The following is a 23,365-nucleotide window of genomic DNA, read 5'->3' as shown; positions in this document are numbered from 1 at the left end:
TCCATTTAACCCATTCCCCCACCCACCTCCCCTCCAGCAGCCCTCAGTTTGTTCTCTGTATCTAAGAGTCTCTTTTGCAGTGGCACCAAAAACTTTAAGATATCTAGGAATAAACCTAACCAAAGAGGTAAAGGATCTGTACGCTGAAAACTATAGAAAGCTTATGGAAGAAATTGAAGAAGACACATAGAAACGGTAAAACATCCATGCTCATAGATCAGAAGAACAAATATTGTTAAAATGTCTATACTACCCAAAGAAATCTACATATTCAATGGAACCCCTATCAAAATGACACCAGCATTCTTCACAGAGCTAGAACAAACAATACCAGAATTTGTATGGAACCAGAAAAGACCCTGAATAGCCAAAGTAATGTTAAAAAAGAAAACCAAAGCTGCAGGCATCACAATTCTGGACTTTAAGCTGTATTACAAAGCTGTAATAATCAGGACAGTATGGTATTGGCACAAAAACAGACACATAAACCAATGGAATAGAATAGAGAACCCAGAATTGGACCCACAAATATATGGCCAACTAGTCTTTGACAAAGCAGGAAAGAGTATCCAATGGAAAAAAAGAGAGTCTCTTCAGCAAATGGTGTTGGGAGAACTGGACAACAACATGCAGAAGAATGAAGCTGGACCACTTTCTTACACCATACACAAAAATAAATTCAAAATGGATGAAAGACCTAAATGTGAGACAGGAAACCATCAAAATCCTAGAGGAGAGTACAGGCAGCAACCTCTTTGACCTCAGCCACAGCAACGTCTTACTTGACATGTCTCTGGGGGCAAGGGAAATAAAAACAAAAATGAACTATTGGGACCTCATCAAGATAAAAAGCTTCTGCACAGCAAAGGAAATAATCAACAAAAGGCAACCAAGGGAATGATTTCTTTTTCTTAATTCCACTTATGTCCCCTGACACGTTCTGTATTTGTTTATTAGTTAACTATCTTCCCTTCTAGAATGTAAGCCCCAAGAGATCAAGGGCTTCCTTTTGTTCTCTGCCCTATTCTGTTGAGCCTAGAGCAGTGCCTGACACGAGCAGAGCTTAGTAAATATTTGTGAACAAATGAATGAATGACTAGATGGATGAAAGTGGTGAACAGAGCACACTCGCCTCCTGGCGTACACATGGCCCTGCAGGATTTCATTTCTCAGAAGTTGTTCCTACAATGCTTCTGTTAACCATTGGGTAATTTCTCTTCACCATGCCTCCAAGAAGGAAAAAAAAGTGAATTGCCTAAAAGTCAGTGCCCACAGTGTCTCTCTCAGTTTTATACAACTAAATCTGATTGCTAGAAATTCCACTGCTTGCTTTGACCACTCCCTCTCCCCTTCTTGCCCTTCCTCCTAACCTCCTTTTTTTGATGTTGACCAAGATATCAGAACCTGAGATCAGAGTCAGAAAATTGGGTCCCTACCATGACTCCATACCAAAGCTGGAGGTTTTTTAATAACTGAAACAATCAAACACTCTCCTCTTCCTAAGAGCCAGAATTTGTGGGAGGGTTGATAATTAATGTGATTATATGATAGTATGATAAGGACAATAGGGAAGGAGCCAACTTCAGAAAGGCTTCCCTTAAGGAATGATATCTGAGTATAAACTGAGGGATGGGTAGGATTTAGCTGAGCAAGGAAAGGTTGGGAAAAAGAATGTATTTAGGAAAGTTCCCGAGACTGAGGAATGGGGCCTACTGGAGGAACCAGAAGTGCCAGGTGGCTAGAAGCTTGGCAGGACATGGGAGAAGTGGATAAAGCTAAAGCTATGGCCAAAAACAACCAGGTTGGAATCATAGTTCCAATACTACTAGTTGTATGATCCTGAGCAAGCTAATTAGCCCATTTGAGGATCAGTTTCCTTATTGCAAAGAGAGTAGTAGTATTTAGGGTGACTTTAGGATGAGGCCACATAGCTAAAATGCTTAGCCAAATGCCTGCCCCACAGTAACTATTAACTGCATGTTTTATCTTGTCCTAAATAGTAGCTGTGCAGTGCCCAGGACACGCTGGGTGTTCAACAGACATATGAATGAACCACAGCCCCTAGAGGCAGCTGCTCTGTCCCCAGCCACCCAGCTCTTCATCACCAAGAAACCCACTCCACTTGCTATAGGCTGCTTCACACCAGTCAGGCTGACTTACTGGAACTTTCCCCCCCTACAGGCCACCTGACCTGCTGCTTGAGGAAAACAGTGAAAGGCCTCGAAATGGAAAGGCTGGGTCATTTTTGACCAAACGTCATAAGCTTGAGTCCAGATCTGGGTGTGCGGTGAGGGTGAGGGTTACCAAGGGACCTAGCTCCTGGAGGTGAGAGGTCCCAGAATCCAAGAGAAGCCAGCCTCTCAATGGTTCTGGTGACTCCATGGTTTTGTTTCATGGTTTAATTGAGTCTAAGATAAATAAGCTCATAATCATGGGTAATTTATGGGTCCCATTGTAACAGTAACATTACTTTTTCCCTGAAACTTTCCTATGACAAAAATTCCATCTACAGAAAACCTTCTAGAAATAAACTTAACCAAGGAGGTGAAAGACCTGTACTCTGAAAACTATAAAACATTGATGAAAGAAATAGAATATGATACAAATGGGAAGATATTCCATTTCATGTTCATGGCTTGGGAGAATCATTATTGTTAAAATATTCATACTACCCCATGCTATATACAGATTTAATGCAATCCCTATCAAAATACCAACAGTATTTGTCACAGAGCACAAATCATCTTAAAATTTGTATGGAACTATAAAAGACTCCAAATAGCTAAAGCTATTAGAAAGAAGAACAAAGCTGGAGGTATAATCCCAGTTTTCAAGATATATGACAAAGCTACAGTAATCAAAACAGTATGGTACTGGCACAAAATTAGACACATAGGTCAATGGAACAGAACAGAGAGCTCAGAAATAAACCCACAATTATATGGTCAATTAATGTATGACAAAGAGACAAGAGCACACACTAGGGAAAAGACAATCTTTGCAACAAATGGCATTGGGAAAATTGTATAGCTACATGCAAAAGAATGAAACTGGACCACTTTCTTACACCATACACAAAAATAAACTTAAAATGGATCAAAGACCTAAATGTGAGACCTGAAACCATAAAACTCCTAGAAGAAAACATAAATAGTAATTTCTTTGACATAGGCTGTAGCAACATTTTTCTAATTATGTCTCCCTAGGCAAGAGAAACAAAAGCAAAAATAAACTATGGGGACTACAAAATAACCATTTGTACAGTGAAGGAAACCATCAAGAAAACAAGGGAGCTTAGTGAATGGAGAAGGTATTTGAAAATGATATACCTGATAAGGGGTTAATGCCCCCAAACTATAAAGAACTAAAATAATTCAACCCCCAAAACAAAAACAAAAACCCAGATAACCTGATTAAAAATAGGCAGAGGACCTGAACAGACATTTTTTCAAAGAAGACATACAGATGGTCAACAGGCACATGAAAACGTGCTCAACATCACTAATCATCTGGGAAATGCAAATCCAAACTACAATGAGATATCACCTCACACCTCCTAGAATGACTAGAGTCAAAAAGTTAAGAAATAGCAAGTGTTGGCGAGGATGTGCAGAAAAAGGAACCCTTTCTGCACTGTTGGTGGGAATGCAAATTGGTGCAGCCACTGTGGAAAACAGTATGGAGATTGCTCAAAAAATTAGGAATACCATAATATCCAGTAATGCCAATGCTGGGTATTTACCTAAAGAGAACAAAATTACTGATTCAAAAAGATACATGCACCCCCGTGCTTATTGAAGCATTATTTACAATGGTCAAGGTACGGAAGCAACTCAACTGTCCATCTATAGATGAATGAATGAAGTAGATATGGTATATATACAATAGAATATTATTCAGCCATAATAATGAGATCTTTCTTCTTTATATATAAAGAATATGGATGGACCTAGAAAGTATAACACTAAGTAAAATAAGTCAAACAGAGACAAATACCATATGATTTCACTCTTATGTGGAATTTAAGAAACGAAACAAAAAAGAGACAAAAGAACAGACTCTTAAATACAGAGAAGGGAGGTGGGTAGGGGGATGGATTAAATAGATAAAGGGGATTAAGAGTACATTTATTGTGACAAGCACTGAGTAATATATAGAATTGTTGAATCACTATATTATATATCTGAAACTAATATAACACTGTATATTAATTATACTTCAATGGAAAAATGTATTAAAAATTTAGTAAACATTTTATAGTCTTAAATTTGAATAAAAAGTATTGGTATGAACTTATGATACACTTTTCTTATTTTGAGAAATCTATTTCCTAGCTCTGTCCATTAAAAAGTCCCAGAAACAATGAGCAATCAAATGCAATGCATGCCCCTAGTGCCAGCTCACAGTATTCAAATAGCATTTCTCACTAAATGGACCCAGGGCTCCTTGGGGAAGTGAGTGGTTCTGGTCCGAGGAAGGAATATATATGATGAGCCTGGAGCATCCCACGTACCCAGAATTTCTGGGATTATGTCAAAAGGACTCAGAAGTCAACTTATCAAGGCTTTCAGTGACACAAATTGGACCATTTAAACATGAGTAAGAAAAACTAAAAAAGATTAAAACACATGAATCATGTTGAAAATTCACAAGTTCATAATGATAGAAAGAAAAAATATTGCCATTGTCACTTTTGTATGATGCTCGAGAACCACCTTATTGTTCTGAAGACAGGTGAATAAAGAGAAAGAATATACCTTTCCATGTAAAGTAAACTTCAGGGTAACCAAATAGTAGGAGAGGAGATGTTTCTTTTTATAGGAAGGTCTAGAGGGAATATCACCATCCTCAAAGCCTTTAAAGAAATAATGGTTCTAGACAATGATGAGTATATTCATTTCCTAGGGTGGCCATAACGAAGTACCACAAACTGGTGGCTTAAAACAAAAATTTACTGGTTCCCAGTTCTGGAGAAGTCCAAAATCTAGGTATTGGCGGGACCATGTTGCCTCTGAGACTCTAGGAGAGGATCCTTCCTTTCCTCTTTTAGCTTTTGTTATTTTCCAGCAATCTTTGGCATTCCTTGACTTGTAGATGCAATACTCCAATTTCTGCCTCTGTGGTCACAAAGCCATCTTCTTGAGTCTGTGTTTAAATGTTCCTCCTCTTAGGGGTGCCTGGGTGGCTCAGTCGTTTGAGTGCCCGACTTTGGCTCAGGTCATGATCTCACAGTTTATGGGTTCGATCCCCACGTCCGGCTCTGCTGACAGCTCAGAGCCTGGAGCCTGCTTTGGATTCTGTGTCTCTCTCTGCCCCTCCTCTGCTCGTGCCCTGTCTGTCTGTCTCTCTCTCTCTCAAAAATAAATAAACATTAAACAAAATTTTTTAAAAAATAAGTGTTCCTCCTTTTATAAAGGCTGGATTAGGGTGGGCCTCATTTTAACCGATTATATCCACAGGCATGGGGGTTAGGACTCCAACATATCTTTTAGGGGGACACAATTCAAAGACACAAGACATTATATATATATATTTTTTAAAATTTTTGAATGTATATTTATTCATTTTGAGAGGGAGTGAGACCAAGAGTACAAGCAGGGGAGGGGCAGAGAGAGAGAGAGAGGGAGAGAGAATCCCAAGCAGGTTCCACACTGTCAGCACAGAGCCCAACATGGAGCTTGATCCCATGAACTGTTAGATCATGACCTGAGTTGAAACCAAGAGCCAGACACTTAACCAACTTAGCCACCCAGGCGCCCTTAGGGCATTATATATTATTGCTGAAGAACTAGACCATAATCAGACAAGTCTAGATCTAACTACCAATTTACAGGAAACAGAAGGACAGAAGAGCACACTCAAAAACACCACAGGCATATAATCAGCAAAGTCCGGAATGTGGGAAATTCTATAGGACAAATGACTTGGTTTCTTCAACAAATAGATTGCAAGGGAAAAACAGAGGGAGAGAAACTTATAAATTAAAGTGGACATAATGGACATAGCAACCAAATACAATATATAGATTTTGTTTGGAAATTTGAATACTAGTAGATATTTAATGGTATAAAGGCATTATGGATAATTTCTTAAAATTTATTTTAATAGTATGATGGTAATGTTTAAAAAAGAGAGCGTTCTTAACAGAATACATACCCTCAGATAAGATGACATGATGTTTGGAAGGTGGAAAGACTAAGGGATTGTTTAGGTATGAAACAGATTAGCTATGTTATTTAATGAAGCTTAGGTTTGGGTACATGAGGGTTCATTGTAGTGTTTTCTCTACCTTATATGCTGAAATTTTCTGGCATATAAAATTATAAAAATAAAAATGCAGTATGTTCATTCAGTGTTTCTCAACTTGGGGCAGTATCAGAATCTATCTTCTGAAAACATCTCCCTCCCCCGGACTCCCTGAGTTCTACTGTTCAATATTTTTCCCCCAAAGTTTTTATTGAAATTGTAGTTAGTTAACATATATGGTAAAATTGATTTCAGGAGTAGAATTTAGTGATTCATCACTTACATATAACACCCGGTGCTCATCACAAGTGCCCTCCTTAGTGCCCATCCCCCATTTAGCCCATCCCCCTACCTACCTCCCCTCCAGCAACCTTCAGTTTGTTCTCTGTAGTTAAGAGTCTCTTATGGCTTCCCTCTCTCTCTCTCTCTCTTTTTTCCCTTCCCCTAAGTTCATCTGTTTTGTTTCTTCAATTCCATATATGAGTGAAATCATATGATATTTACCTTCTTCTGAGTAACTTATTTCACTTAGCATAATACACTCTAGCTCTATCCACATCTTTGCAGATGGCAAGATTTCATATTTTTATGGCTGAATAATATTCCACTGTGTGTGTGTGTGTGTGTGTGTGTGTATGTGTATGTATGTACATATACATGCACACATATACAACATCTTTTTTATCCATTCATCAGTCAACGGACAGTTGAGCTCTTTCCATAGTTTGTCTATTGTCCACTATTTAATATACTTTTGTGGGATATTGAGTTTCTCTTTACAAAGTCATCCACTGCAGCTTGATTGTTAATGGACAAATCTTGTTTGTTGGAAGCTCCGGGCTAGCTGAAAAAAATATTTTTCATTAGGCAAGAAAGGAATTAAAAAAAAAAAACAAACCTCTTTTAATTGTAAAAATACCATGTACATAAAGAGGGTAAAGAAGAAAATCCAAGAAGTGCCAAAAAAGTAAGATTATTTCTCCTTCCCAGTTCTCCCCAGAGCCTCCACAGTCCCAAATTTCTTGTGAATCACTCTAGACATTTTTCTCAGCGTATACAAAAATAAACACAACTTGGACCTTATCACAAATACTATCTGCAACTTGCTTTCTTCCCCTCACCCAGCAGTATATCTTTGAGACCTTTTTCACAGCAGCAAATATAGATTTTCTTCTCTTTAATTCCACGTTATGGAAATACAGTAGGTCCCCTAATCCAAGGTTTTGCTTTGTGTGGTTTCGGTTATCTGAAGTCAGCTGCCATGTGGAAGCAGACGATCCTTCTGACATATGTAACACTACATCACAAGGCCTACATCATTCACCTCACTTCATCTCATTAGATAGGCATTTTATCATCTCACATCATCACCAGAAGAATAGTAAGTATGGACAATAAGGTATTTTGAGAGAGACAAACCACTTCACATAACTTTTTTTTTTTAAGTAAGCTCTATGTCCAACATGGGGCTTGAACTCATAACCCCGAGATCAAGAGTCACATGCTCTACTGACTGAGCCAGCCAGGTGCCTGTCACATAACTGTATTACAGTATATTGTCATAATTGTTCTATTATTATCATTGTTGCTAATCTCTCACTGTGCCTAATTTATAAATTAAACTTTATTAGAGTATGTATGTATAGGTAGTTTCAGGCATCCACTGGGGGTCTTGGAACATACTCCTGGCTTATAAGGGCACGAGGGAACTATTGTACCATAATTTATTTCAGTCACCACTTGGCAAGCATTTTTTCTCAGTTATTTCCTCTTACAGATAACATTGCAATGCACCTTCTTGTACACACATCGAAAAGGAATTTTGTTGAAAAATCTGTGTTTCCTAAAAAAAACCCTCCTTCATTCTTCCAACTCAGGACAGGAAGTGGTCTGCGGCATGAAGCAATCACATAGCAAACCTCCTGTACCTGACCACTCACCTGGTGATTCTCCTGCTGCTGGGCAGCTAGAGGCTGGGCAGTGGGGGGCATGCCTGGACCTGAGGCAGCTCTGCAGGTGAAAGCAGACAGCTTCCCAGCTGAGGGTGGCGGATACACCCCTGGATCCCCTTGTGTATGATGCCCCAGCCTGGGAGAGGTGAAGCATCAGCATCCAATCATTAGGTAAGTCCGCTGGCTTTAAAGGACACCGGGGCTGAGGGATGTTGAACTCAGATTTGCCAGGAGGTAGCAATGGTTCAGTTGGTAGTATGTTGAAAGTGAGACACAAAAATGATCATGCGGACTGGTGCCCTGATGGCCAAGGGCGGCTCAGTGCCTAGTATCTCTCTGTCTCTGAAAGTGGCACACTGTGGTGCCCGGGTGGCTCAGTCAATTGAGCATCCGACTTTGGCTCAGGTCATTTTCTCATGGTTTGTGGTTCAAGCCCCACATTGGTCTCTGTGCTGACAGCTCAGAGCCTGGAGCTTGCTTCGAATTCTGTGTCTCCCTCTCTCTCTGCTCCTCCTCCGCTCACGCTCTGTTTCTGTCAGTTTCTCAAAACTAAATAAACATTTTTTAAAAATTAAAAAAAAAAGTGGCACACTGAGTAGGTAAGCAGAGTAAGCTTTTATTTTAGTTTTTTCTTTCTTTTCTTTATTTCTCTCTCTCTTTTTTTTAAATTTAAGCAGTCAGTGTTTAATGCTCTGGAAGTCTCTGTGTCAGTTAGGCTTTGCTTTTCTGCCATGTGGGACTTTATGTGGGCATTTCTTGTCAGAAATCGGAATTTCCTGGCAAGGAAGAGAAGCAATTTGAGTCACCCAGGCACAGACAAACACATTTCGCTTCAACAAAGCTTTTTAGGTGTCATTGAAGATGTGTGAGAAACCAGACAGAAAGCTATAGAAAATGCTATTGAAACAAGTATTCTCCAGTCGATGGCTTTAGTGAAGCTCTTGCCACCTGATCTCCTGAACTGGATAAGTTCAGGCTCCTGCTTCACCGAGGAGAGTTTTGTTAGACTGCAGGGAAAGGCTTTGGGAGAGGGCAAGGACTCCCACACGCTGTGTGGGGCTTCTATTCCAGCTTGGGGCCCGCAGCAAAATGCATATGATTTAATTTGTTTCTCCTCTTTAAAAAAAATGCTTATGGTGCCTGGTGTTTGAAAAGTAGGTAAAGGTTGTCCGCACAGTCCTACCTGAAGAGTATATTTTGGAATTGCTCCTGCTCCTTATGGCTTTCAGCTCCCTTTATGAAATTGGGCGAACTGACAGTTATTAAAAGACAAACATATGCTTATTTTGAAGGGATCCATAAAATTCTTGCTCAGCCAACAGGTCTAATGTTTCCATAATGGCATTTGGCTTAAGAACAGAAAAAGCATTGCGCTCCTGGAACCTGAGGTCAGGATTCAAGTGACGTGTGAGAGGATGGCTTATGGGAAAGGGGTTGGGTCTTCGGAAGGGGTGGGCTTCCCATGAGTTCGCCAGAGGAGATGGAGTATGAGGGCTGTTTTTTTTTTTTTTAAGAAAAAAAGGAAAGAAAGAAGGCATTGACATCTAAGAAAAATAAGAAAAGAGGAAAAGAGCTAATGAAGGTATGGTGTGCATTGTAGGGGTGGACTGATATGCTGGTAAATCTGGGCACTGGGTTCTGCATGTAATCCACTGCTGATTCCCTGCACCGAGGGTCAGACACTAGTGAGCAGGGCCCGGGGGAAAACCAGTCACCCAAAAAATCCTGTCCAGAGGCCAAGCGGATTAGATCCCAGCTGAGAAAGACCCTGATTCTCTGGGCATTCAGCCAGAGAAGCTTTCTGTTTGCAGCCCCCCTCCCCTTTTTTCTCTCCCGCCCCCACCCACAGGGTGTCCCATTTCCCATCACCTGTCCAGTCTCCCTGAACAGCTTTTACGTCCTGAACTAGTTCAGTTCCATAGAGGAGCTTTTGTTAAGCATTCATTAGCTTGTAAGGTTTTTTTTCACCCTATGAAATTCTCTCAGCCTTCTGACATTGTCAAGTGCCTCCGTGATTGGCTTTGAACAACTGTGACCTTCAGCTGCCTGAGGACATGTAACGCCATCCCTGTTGATCTTAGATTCAAACTCAGGGATCCTTTCAGTCAGCAGGAGGAAATACTAGAAAGGGGTAAGGGGTCCTCCCTTCCTGCCTTTGGGGTCTGTAAACTAAGACTTGTTCTTCCAAGTAAATCTTGATTCCAGTTCCTCTAAACAGATCGATTTCCTAGAGAGGCAGAGTAACAGGCTGCCTGGTGTAGGAGTCAGAAAACCTGGGTTCAGGTTTCTGGGGTTGCTTTCACCACCGATTAACCCCGTGTCCTTTGGCAAATCATTCAGTAATTCCCCTTAAGTAAAGATGCGGGGGTTGAATCAAGATGTGCACAGTTTCAATAGCCTGAAAGGAGGAACTGAAATGACAAGATTAAATTTGAAATGATTGGTTGTAGAGATGGATGCTGGGAAAGAGCTGGCATTGCTGTCCCTACAGAAAAGGTTCAGTGGCCCGTGCATGTGAAACAAGAGTGAGCTGTGGACCCTGGCTAGTTCATAATCACAAGCAGGATTGATAGAAACTCATCATCTTTCAGTGGCCCCTGGGTGACTCAAGTCATGTTAAGCGTCCCACCTCAGCTTAGGCCATGATCTCACTGTTCGTGGGTTCAAGGCTTGCATCAGGTTCCACACTGACAATGCAGAGCCTGCTTGGGATTCTCTCTCTCTCTCTCTCTCTCTCTCTGCCCCTCACACTCTCTATCTCAAAATAAATTTCAATAAAAATTGAAAAAAAAAAAGTTCAGCTTTCAGAATAAGAGAGGTTAGAGTCCTGCTTGGGTCTGCTCTGAAATGGCTATGGCATCTCCTGCCTCCTGTCACGTCTGCCTCCAGTCTTCTTTCCAACTTGCAATCAGAGTGATTATTCTCAAAATCTAAATGTGATTGTGTCAGTCTCCTGCTTATAAGCCTTCAGTAGCTCCCTATTGCCCTCAGAATAGTCTCATGCGATGTCCTTCATGATCTGGCCCCAGTTGACCTCTCAAGCCTACCGCTGGCCCTTCACTGACCCACAACCCTGACTCTAATAGTTCCAAACCACAGCTGTTCCCAGAACTGGTCCTTCTGTCTCTTTACTCTAGAATGCAGTTTCTAACACACACACACACACACACACACACACACACACACACACACATACACACACACACACGTGTGCATGCATATACGTATGCACACACACGCATGTGTGCCCTTCTGCCTGCCAGCTTCTCCATCCTCTGAGCTTCCAGAGCCCTGTCATAGCACTTCCCACACCATACTGCAGCTGCTTGACGGCGCCCCCGTTGCAAGCCAGGGGGCCCCCTCAAGACAGGGATTGTGCTTTGTCTGTGCACACACAACATGTACTGTCTTTCTGGTAGACACTCCTTAAATATTTGTACAATCAGTGGAAGCGTAGGGGAACAAGTGCATTCAGAGAAGAGAGACAAGGATGGTGAGGGCTGTGGAGATAAGGTTGAATGCCTGCAGAAGAGAGCATCTGGGGGCATAATAACTCACCTTTCTGTGAAGTGCTGCCATGGGTGAGTGGGATCTGATTTACTCCAGCCTTTACAGAAGGCAGAATTAGCCTCTGGTAGGAGGGAGATAGATACAGTGCAATCTAAGAAGCAGCTTTGGCGAGCACCATGGCATGCTATGTTGGATGCCTTGACAGAGAAGGGATGGATTCCTGGCGACCTAGAGAGTTCCCTGGCCCCAGCACCGTCTCAGGAGTATGGTTGGAAGGATTCTGATGCTGGGTGAGGCATTCACCCCAGTAACACAGAAGGTCTTTCACACCATGGATTTGAACATCTGCAGGTCTCAATAGCTCTGAAGATCTGTGATAATTTCATCTAGGCCACAACACCATGCAATTTAGAAAGCAGAGCAGATTTTCTAGTATCTGATTCTAATTTTTCTTCCTTAGCAGCTTCAGAGTATTTTACCTATTCCAAATCCACCCACAATGCCTGCTCCACTCAACTGTTCCCTTGGGAAAATGAATAAGGACCTGGAGAAGTCATATAACCTGTCCCAGTTTTGTAGGTAATGAGGCAGGATCTTAAGGAAACAGAACTCTTGGGTCCCAGCAGTTAAAGCAGATGGCTTTCCCTGGAAGCTCCATGACATCATGAGCCAAGTTGTCTCACGGAATTTCATGTTTCTTACCATTTTTTAAAATTAAAAAAAAAATTTTTTTAATGTTTGTTTATTTTTGAGAGAGAGAGAGTACATGCACCAGAGTGTGAGCAGGAGAGGGGCAGAGCGAGAGGGAGACAGAATCTGAAGCAGGTTCCAGGCTCTGAACTGTAAGCACAGAACCCAGTGCAGGGCTCGAACTCACAAACTGAGAAATCATGACCTGAGCCGAAGTCAGACAGTTAACCGACTGAGCCACCCAGGCGCCCCAGTAGCTGTTTATACTTAGAGAGTAAAACAACACCTCCCAGAGACTGAAATGCCCTTATAGGTTGTAGGATTCTTTTGGTTTTAAATTTTTTCTGATTTTGTTTTTCATGTTTGTTTGTTTGTTTGTTTGTTTTTTCCCTAATGGCCATACCAGTTCCTTCTTGGAGCAATTCAAGCCCTTTGCTTATTGTTGTGTCCTTGAGGAGAATCACAGGGAAGATGTATCCTGTCTTGGCTGTTTCCCATCGCAGTGTAATTCTCTCTCCCTGAGTTCTTTTTTATGTTTTTTATTTTTTTTATGTTTATCTATCTCTCTACTTGAGTTCTTATCCACCCCATCTCTCTCTCTCTCTCTCTCCCCCTCCCTCCCTCCCTCTCTCTCTCCCTCCCTCTCTCTCTCTCTCTCTCTCTCTCTCTCTCTCTCTCTCTCTCACACACACACACACACACACACACACACACACACTCACACTTAACACTTCTAGGCCATAATCACCTGTGTCAGCCTTGGCTCTCGGAAGTGAAGAGGGAGCCTTGGGTATGCAATACCATAAACATATTTTCCCCCAAGAGATGCTTATGCAGCAATCCAGACATTCTCATGCTCTGCCTTTTAATTAGTTTAGGGAGTTGTAACCTCACAGTGTGGGTGAGCTTGCCAGCTGTGCTTTTCGGGAAGTTATATGGTCTGTGCTCCTCTGTCTCCTCCCTCCGTGTTAGGAAATTATAGAGCCGGCTCTCTTTGCTTGTCTTGGAAGTGTGCACACTGACCTTACCCCACAGAGCCCCTCAAGGGCCTTTCTGAGACAGCGCTCAAGGCCCTTGGGACCTGTGGTAACTCTCAGATCTCATGTCTTGCAGCCTGCTGGCCATGAACAGGCAAGAGAGGATGGCCTTTGAGCTAAAAAGGATGGCTTTTATCTGTGGCTGTTCAATCCCCTTGGGTGACCTACTGTAGCCCATGGGGAACCAGAGGAGAGATTTTATGGCTCGAGGGGAACCTGCATCTCTTCCATGAAGGGCCCCATTCTGGAGGCTGCCAGACACCTTAACTCCATGAGAGGAGAAGCCCCAAAGAGCCCTTCTAGCCTTCCTTCCTCTGAGGCTGCCTTATCTGTACATCCCCCCAGGGGGGCCCCCACAGGATGGGGCCTGGCTGAAATCAAATCTCTCATAGCTGCCGAGTTTTTAATTTAAACTTTTCTCCTCTACATAGTCCCCTCTTACTTTGTTTATGCATTCTCTCTTTGGGTGACCAGATCACACTTTTGCTTCTAGTTCTAACTTCTCCACTTTCCCAAAGTTCAGCACATCCCCCTCTAGAATAGGGGGGCAATGGTGTTTTTCCTGGCATTCTCCCACAGATACTTGTCCAGCTCGGCTCTAAGTGGCCAGTGCCTCTCCGACTTCCCCACGTGGGCTGTATACTTTTTACACCACACTTCTCAGCTGAAAACCCCCAGGATGCAATTTTCTGTCTTCACTTATCTCATCCTTTGGCATGGATTCCACTTACTGGTTCCCTCCTATCTGCATACCTGCTTTTTTGGCAGCTGTCCACATCCCTCCTGTCTCACTCAGCCTGTTGGGTAGGACTTTGCCAGCCTCTCTCCTTGGCACTTGGTTTCTCCCTGAGGGTTTCTCTCTGCAGATAAGGTTATTCATCACTGCCCTGGCCATTGACTCTGATAGTATGGCCCTGCAGGAACCCACTTGTTCTCCACCTTGACCCACCCATCATGAAAGGTGCCAGCCCCACAATATCCCTGCCCCTAGACTAAGGCAGAGCTCAAAAGGGCTCAGAGCTCTTTGACAGATGGTGTTTTCCACACCTAGAAATACGTACTTTTGTAACTCTGATTTTAGAAGATCTGCCTGATACAAATGTTGAACTGGATATTATATTTATTTCCAAAATAGAGTAAATCAAGTTGAGTGCTTAGTTTCTTGTAGCTCTTTCTTAGTTCTTGATGGATCTTGATAATCTTACACCAGATTCAAAATCATTCAGCTGCTTCAAAAACAATGACACGCTGGCTAAATAGAAGAGGAGGCCTGTTTCACTCTGACACCAATTTGCCTCATAAGATTGAGGTACCTTCCCCTCCCCCCGCCCCCATGGCTATATAAATTCTGTCCTAAGGTCTTTGTCTTTCTGTCCCTACAACATAGCCTTTGTTGTACTATGAATTTTTATCTCAGCCATCTTTGTCTAAGTGTCTTTGTTTCAATGTCTCAAAGCTTAAAGCAGATTCCATTACTTGGGAGCTTAGTGAATTGGCCCCAGTTAATCAGATAAGCACTAGAAAAATTCCCTGGAAACCTTCAACAGATAGACATGAAAGATCCAGCACAATTGGTTTATCATGACCTGATTCCAGCTGACACCATCAAAATGGGGGAGACCTTGTGGTTACCTAAATAACCGGAAGAGGGCTCCAAGGAGAGGAGCTGGGAGGGAAGTGTGAGAAGGCAGATGTGATCAGCCTCTGGCTGGGTGTGCACTGAAGCCAGGGCTTCCTCTGAACAGAGGTCATTGGACCAGGCAATAGGAGAGGCAACATTCCTCCATTCAGAAACAGAAATGTCTGTGCAGATAAACCTTTAGAGAGTTACGGCCGCCCACTTCCTGGGCACAATCACCTTGGGGCGTGGCTGGAAAGGCAGCTGGCAGCCCAGTCATTATCTGGACAATCTCTGAGACTGCTCAGGGCAGTTACACCCTACATACACACTCGTATACACACTCTTAGTGCCACCTAATACATTTGTCCCAATTTTTCACTTCTCTGAAGTGCTTTTCAGTCACTGCCCCACGGGGTTCTGCACTGGTTCAGAGGGGTCATCAGTGCAATTTGATGGCTCAGCTGTGAAGCCAGAACCTCCTCTGTGTAAACTTTCTCTGTGTTTAACCTGCTGTCCCACAGATCTCTGTGACCTCGCGCTGCATTTAAAGATGCTGCCTCATGCCTGGGTGGCTCAGTCGGTTAAGCGTCCAACTTCGGCTCAGGTCATGATTTCGTAGTTTGTGGGTTGGAGCCCCACGTTGGGCTCTGTATTGACAGCTCAGATCCTGGAGCCTGATTCAGATTCTGTGTCTCCCTCTCTCTCTGCCCCTCCCCTGCTCGTGCTCTGTCTCTGTCTCTCTCTCTCAAAAATAAATAAACATTAAAAAAAATTTTTTTTAAGATGCTGCCCCAGGTACCACAAGATTCAGAATGACCAAGAACAGGGCAGATTTCTGTAGTCTCGTGGAAGCGTTAAGTTTCATTCATGAACCTGTAAAAACTGGCATTCGTGTATGGCGTCCACAATTTACATAGTCATACCATATTAAATATTTAATTAATAAGAAGATGTTGCTCCTAAGCCACACACCCAGCAGGAGTGGGTCATTGCACTTTGCATCAGGGACACTGAAGGGAAAGCCAGTACTTGACTTGGGGAAACTACCTGGTCTCTAATTAGGAGCTGGGAGAAGACAGCAGTGTCCCCTTCTGCTAGGACTACCCCCTGGGGTGTTTGTTCTAGCTCATGCCTGACTTTAGGGAGATTCTCCAGCTTCTGAGAAGGAACACCCAGGGGTTGCCTGGCCTGTGGGTGAGTCCCTGCTCAGACAGGAGATGCAAACACACAGGTGTGCCGCAGCTGGAAGGACACTGCTCCCAAGGACTGTGGGGTGGAGTCACAGAGGTTGGGGCTGGAGAGGAAAGACTAGGTCTGTGGATAAAGAAGATAGATGAGGCCTGAGAGGTCCTGAGCGTGAGGTGCCTGGGGGATGTCTGAGCGGAGATCCAGTGACATCTATATTCAGAAATTATCACATCATGAAACATGAAGACGTGAGCCCCTGGAAGTGTGGGTGGATTGAGAAGAGGAGAGGCTAAGGGATGAGCCTCAGGCAGCTATCCACTGATGAGAGGCCAGGACTGCTGTGGGCAAGGTGCAGTAGGGCAGCAGGGATGCTCTGGGTCTTGGGCCTATGTCTTAGGGGCAAAGATGTGACTGCTGTGGGTAGCGTGTTCTGGGTGGAGGGCAGGGGCTGTGGGAGAGATGCAGGGGGACACATGCCTGTTCGAAGGATGGTCAGCAGACTTCATGGCCTAGTCGATGTTCTCAGCCCTGCTCTCAGACTGCCCGTGGTGGGTAGTGAGCAGGAAGAAATGAATATCGACTTTTAGTGGAGCTTTCCAAATCCACACATGAACCATGGGTCAGTGATAGGGCAGATGGGTGGTCTGTGGTCCAAGGGACTGTCCTGGGTGGGCGGAGTCATTGTGGGTGATAGAGACGGGTGGAGTGTGTGGGTGCCTGAACCCAGAGCTACTCCTGCCAGCTGGTTGTGCCCACCTCTCCCCAACTCCACATTCAATGATGCTGTGGTCACATCCTGAAATTGTCCCCGTGGGAGGACTGACACCATGGAGACTGGTAAATGTTACCAATCAGGGCTTTATTTTGCAGAGATCCAATTGTTAAACCTTTAGCTGCACACCACTGGGGTGTAGGGGAGTAAAGGGTACATATCAGCAAGTGGAAAGGGATGAGCCTAAGATGAGAAGCCTTGAGTGCTAAGGAGTTTGGACTTTATCCTGAGAGCTGTGGAGAGCCATTGAGAAGCAGTATAATTATGGTGCACTGCTTGAGAGTGTGGTGGGTTTTTTTTTATTATTATTATTATTTATCTTCAGAGAGAGAGAGAGAGAGAGAGAGAGATCGAGTGGGGGAGGGGCAGAGAGAGGGAGAGAGAGAGAATCCCAAGTAGGCTCCATGCTGTCAGCTCAGAGTCTACCATGGGGCTCGATCCCACAAACAGTAAGATCATGACCTGAGCTGAAATCAAGAGTCCAAACACTTAAATAACTGAGCCATCCAGGCACCCCCAGAGAGGGTGGTATTTTGAATCCTCTTTGCATGGGTTCAAATGCTGGCTCTGCCACTTACCGGCTGTGTGATCCTGGGCAGGTTACTTAACTTCTCTGGGCCTTGGTTTCCTCATCTGTGAAATGGGAAAAGCAGTGCCTGCTTCATAGGGTTACTGTGAGCTTTGAATGAGTTTTTCATGCAGAGCACTTAGCACAGAGCATGGCATGCAGCAAACGTTCAGTAAGTGTTAGCTATTATAGAAACATTCAGACCGGTAGATGACCCGGTCATATTTGTCTTTTGGAACAAATAGTTCAGCATGCAGAACAGATTGGAAGGGGCGAGATAAAAAAGGCAGGAAGAGCAGGAAAGGAGCAATCATTAGACCAGGGGTGGTAGGGATGTGAAAACGTGGAGGGAAGAGAATAGGTTTGGGGACACCCAGGCGGGATGGAGAGGGCTGGGAACACGATGCAGGAGGGAGAGAGAGAGGAAGGGAAGTTGTCACCAGCAGGGGTGACCGGGAAGCCTTGGAGAAAGGGGTGGACCTCAGGCTGGGTCGTGAAGGGGTATTTCGGCAGAGGAGAGGGAGGAGGACCTGATGGGTAGAAGCAGGTATAAGAAGAGAACAAGGGTTTTTCAGAGAGTGTCCGTGTTCGTGGGTTTTCAATAAACATTTGTCATTTGATTTTTTAAATGTTTAATTGATGCAGATGGAATGAAAACAAGGAAAAGCAGTAGGCTTCAAAAAACAAAAACTCCCTGTAAGGTTCCTGTGGCGCTCTGTTCCTCTAGCACCTACAGAAGCCACTTGGTGACAGGCCCAGGTGCCATCCCTGACCTGCCCAGCAGGCAGCCTTCCAGCCAAGAGCCGCTGGCCCCTCCTGGGTGCCCAGATGGGGATGGGCCTAGGAAATTAGCCAAACACTGGAGGGTTAAACCTCTCTTTCTTGAGGGGGAGAAGTAGAGCTCTTTCCTGTCTACACTGCACCCAGCTTTTTGGAGTCTTCCTGTTGTCACAATGGCTCTTTGTTGGTGGCAAAGGCTCTTTCAGCCAGTAGGGCAATATTTCACCCTTGCCATACTTCGAACGCTGTTGCCAGGGGCTGGCTAACTGTGTCACAGGCTTCGTGTTGCATCAGCCTGTCCTCTGTGGGATTAGTTTAGGGGATAATGAGCTGGTGTTTTATCCAATTCTGCCTGGTAGTATAGGGAGAGAGATAATGGGGTGTGTTCTTGGGGCATACAGGCCCGGAACCTTTCACCATTCACCTGCCTCATGAACCACTCTCCTACTCTGCCTGGAGAAGGGTTGGCGGTGGCACAGTGTGGGACTTTTCTCCCATTCTGTACTCACACAGCCGCTCCTCAGCCACTACCCACTGTCCCTCCTCCCAAATGAGACGGAAAAATAAAGATGTGGCAATGGTGCCAAGTGGGTGAAACAGATAGAGGGGAGACGAACTGGATCAGATTAAGTGACTTGGTGAATTCAGGTTATTTGAAGGAGGAAGATAAATACATATAAGAAAGATAAAAAAGAGGGGCACCTAGGTGGGCTCAGTCAGTTAAGCGTCTGACTCTTGATTCTGTCATGATCTCAAGGGTTCACAGGATTGAGCCCCTGCTTGAGATTATCTCTCTTTATGCCCCTCCCCTTGCTCATTCATACATGCTCTCTCTCTCAAAATAAATAAATAAACTTTTCTTTTTTTTAATGAAGTAAGATAAAAAGATAGGCAGATGTTGCTTCTAGCTTTGGTCAGTATTTCTCAAAACATTTCTCAGATATTCTCCTCCCAGGTCCCCATGAGACTGCCATACTTTATTATTTTTTTTAATTTTAATGTTTATTTATTTTTGAGAGAGAGAGGGGGAGAGAATGTGGTGGAGGAGCAGAGAGAGAGGGAGACACAGAATCCAAAGCAGGCTCCAGGCTCTGAGCTGTCAACACAGAGCCTGACGTGGGGTTTGAACCCATGAACCATGAGATCATGACCTGAGTCAAAGTCAGATGCTTAACCGACTGAGCTACTCAGGCGCCCCGAGATTGCCCTACTTTAAAAATCACATATACTGGGGGGTGGAGGGCCTAGGTTACTCAGTCAGTTAAGTGTCTGACTTTGGCTCAGATCATGATCTCACAGTTCATGGGTTTGAGCCCCACATCGGGATCTGTGCTGACAGCTCAGAGCCTGGAGCCTGCTTTGAATTTTGTGTCTCCCTCTCTCCCTGCCCCTCCCCTGCTCACACACACTCTCTTTCTCTCTCCCCAAAATAAATAAACATTAAAAAAAATTTTGGGGGGGGCGCCTGGGTGGCTCAGTCGGTTAAGCATCCAACTTCGGCTCAGGTTGTGATCTCACACTCCGTGAGTTCGAGCCCCACGTCGGGCTCTGTGCTGACAGCCCAGAACCTGGAGTCTGCTTCTGATTCTGTGTCTCCCTCTCTCTCTGACCCTCCCCCCGTTCATGCTCTGTCTCTCTCTGTCTCAAAAATAAATAAACGTTAAAAAAAAATTTTTTTAAATATTTTTTTTAATAAAAGTGACATACACCGGGAAGCTCAAAGCAGAGTTGGGTTACAATAATATTTGGGAATCCAGTAATGTAGCCTAGATTTAGACCATGCCAGAACTAGCTCCCAGTTAGCAGCTTTTCCCAGAAGAATTATTGGGCTGTGTTGGACTCTCCACCTCAGCCTAAGGCAGGTCACTTGAGCTCCCTCCCCAAAATGGCGGCTGGTTCATCTTCTATAGGCCACGTCTGCCAAGCAGCAAACACCTAATGCTTGTTCTTTTCCAGCCGCTGGCAGGGCTGCCTGAAAACTCTCCTTCCCTCCTCCCCTTGCTGGCCTCATCTCCTGACCGGTCAGGCCAAGAGTTTGACCTGAAACAGCGGGAACTAGGAACCACAGTGGGAACTAGAAGCCACAGCTTTCTCTGGCCCCTGGCAGGAATGTGTTGCCCAGATTTCTCTTCAGAACAGAGGTACTCATTCTCCTTACTACCAGGAGTGTTGTCCATTGATGGGGGGGTGTAGCTGGGTCCCTCCCTAGAAATTGCCCTTAGCCAAAGGGCCCTGCCTTGCCCAAGGTTATACCCCCAGCCCAGGGATGACTGCATTCAAGTGACTGGATGATGCAGAAGCTCCAAGCTCTGGGTCTTTTGCCTCCATTCAGGACCTCTCTGAAGGACCATCCCAGCCTCAGAGCTCCCTGTGGGATCAGCTGAGGCCTCTGTACACTGGACACTGACCACTGTATGCCTGAGCCGTCTTCCCTCACTCCGTTACAGGTGTTCACATCAAGAACACTACTCAGCAAGCCAGTTGCATGTAGATCTCTCTCTCAAAGTCTGTTGCCAGGGAACCCAACCCATGACACCTAGAGATATTGGACAGGAGGCTGGTCAGCTGACGTCTAGGCATGAGCAGTCTGCAGGCTACTTTTACAACCCCAGTGAGGCTGGTGGGGGAGAAGAAATAGGGGGATGCCCTACCACCAGGAGGGGAGGTTGATGAAAGAATGACCCAGGGGAGAAGGAGTTAATTCTAAAGGACACCTGCCTGGCCCTCTGCAGCCCAGGGAGGATTGTCTCCTCCCTCTAGAAGGAAAAGGAGAGGTAGAGAAGCACTGAAGAGTCATGGTGCTCTCTAGAGAGGGCTGACCATTTATCTAACAGGTGACTAAACACCTAATGAAGAAACCATCTCATTCTGTGTCTGGACAAACTTACCTTACAAAGTCATTACTTCCCTCCTTTTGAAGTTGGCCAGGAAATTAGATAGGTGGGGTGTAAATGCGAAGGTGGGGATAAGAGAAACTAGAGGCGGCTGTATGGTCCACTCTGGGAAAAGAGAGGAACCAAAGGGAGGTTGTCAGCCAGGCCTAGCCCCATTCTTTGGCCTGGCCTTGTCCCTCAGCTTCTTTTGTGAGCTTCTTTCGAAGACCACTAGATTTCCTCAGTCTGAACACAATCCCCCTGACTATGACAGGAAGCAGAAGTGAGGGTTTTCTTCTTTGCACGTCAATAAGGAACCCAAAGACACTGTTTCCCCAGAACCCAGGGGCCAGAAACACACACCTGCCCATCAGGTCCAGAGCAGACCCCGGCCATCATGACTTTCTTACCTGGAGGCTGAGCTGGACCACAACTAGTCACTGTGTATTCCTCACTTCCTCCCACCCTTCCCTGACCCCAGAGAGGCCTGTACAGCTCAGCATCTCTCCCTCTCCCATCCCAGGCACCCCTAGGAGCCTAGAGTGCAAATTTTATAAGTCCAGACATCCCCACGTTTGAGGCTAACTTTTACATAGTCCCTGACATAGCAGCCATAGGAATGCAGGGGAATCATTTTAAAAGCCGTGGGACTCTCTGAGTGCTGTTAGTGCCAAAAACCATTGCAGTTCTTCCCAGAGGCTGTAGCTGGGCATTCCCTGGGGTGTGCTTTATGCAGGAGGGACAATGGGTACAGACATACTTTTGTCCAAATGATATATTACCTCTTAGGAACCAACCAAGGCCCCTTCAGTCTCCGTTAATGTTATTGTTTAAAAATAAAAGGTACATTAAAAAATAGATTTTATAACAATTTCAGTTGAAATTGAAAAATAAGCATAAGATACTAATTTACTTCATGAGCATTTATACCAAAACCAAGAGATCTCAGACAGTAAGAAAAGTGAAATGCAAAGTTTAAAATAACCTGTATAACATAAAGCAGATACTGGGCTCTGCAGGTTGGCCAGAGGCTGGTTTCTAGCATGTAGTGAGGAAGGCTCCATACTAGTTAGGGGGGTACCTGGGCATCCAATTTCAGCTCAGGTCATGATCTCGTGGTTCATGGATTCAAGCCCTGCATTGGGCTCCATGCTGACAGCTCAGAGCCTGGAGCCTGCTTCGGATCCTGTTTCTCTCTCTCATAAATAAACATTAAAAAAAAATTTATACTAGTTGGAAGGTTGATTATTAGACCAGGGGTTGGTGTTGCAGGGACAGAGTAGAGGGGAGAAGGTTAAGAGTGAGCACTCCAAGAATAGCCTTTGGATGACCTGGGCCAGACATTGTTTTCTGGAAGAGGAGAAACTCATGCTACTAAGGAAACTAACAGGGTAGGGAAAAAACTCAATCCTGGAACACTGCATGCAGTTAAAAAGCAGCTTAATTTTGTCCTCTAATATTAAACATAGCTGTAAAATTCTGATCATCGATTCTTGCATGTTGTCTGTGTTATTATTGGTTGTTTACCATCCACTCAAATTGTCAGAGGCTCTAGATGGGAGAGCCATGCAGCCCACATGACAGGGGGCATATTCTCCCATTGCTTATTTGTCAAGAGCAGTGAACTTCAACTGCAGGCTGGCTCCTGCCTGTGGGGATTCCCACTCTTTGGTCTGAGCCCTGCAGTCAACATGACTCCAGATAACCCTGATGTGGAATATGAAACAAAAAATTAAAATGATACAAAAGCCCCTATCATCAGATGTCAACTTGGATAATTTTAAATGATTATGTATTTCCTTCTTTATGAGAGCTCATGTGTGCACTTGGACATGCAGACACACATACACTCTTTTGCTCTGTGTCTCTTTATGTATTTATACATTTCTTACTCTTCATCCACATAATGGTGATAAAAAGTCTAGCTCAACTTCATCTCTGAGATGTGGGTCCAATGATATCATACAAGTCCTGGGGAAAGATGAAGTGCATCCCCACTGATAACCATAATTCCATCATTTGTTTTCTGATTACTCTGCATCTTGTCCTCCATATTCAGAGAACAAAGGAGCGCAGAGCTTTAGAGTTAGGCTCTCAATGATCCCTGTGTTGACAAGACCAAAGCTGA

General features: G+C 44.3%; 1 long non-coding RNA gene across 1 annotated transcript in view; it reads left to right on the top strand.

Annotated features, from left to right (window-relative positions):
* LOC123379701 overlaps positions 1-8,369 on the top strand; it is a 30,321-nt gene extending 21,952 nt beyond the window's left edge. The window contains exon 2 of the long non-coding RNA XR_006584554.1: positions 8,124-8,369. This is a non-coding gene — a long non-coding RNA (uncharacterized LOC123379701). The remainder of the gene's footprint in view (positions 1-8,123) is intronic.
* The last annotated feature ends 14,996 nt before the right edge of the window (positions 8,370-23,365 follow it).

Source organism: Felis catus, chromosome C1, assembly GCF_018350175.1.
Source record: "Felis catus isolate Fca126 chromosome C1, F.catus_Fca126_mat1.0, whole genome shotgun sequence".
Lineage (NCBI taxonomy): Eukaryota > Metazoa > Chordata > Mammalia > Carnivora > Felidae > Felis > Felis catus.
The sequence above is the reverse complement of the archived record's forward strand: the minus strand, read 5'-3'. Positions and strand labels throughout refer to the sequence as shown.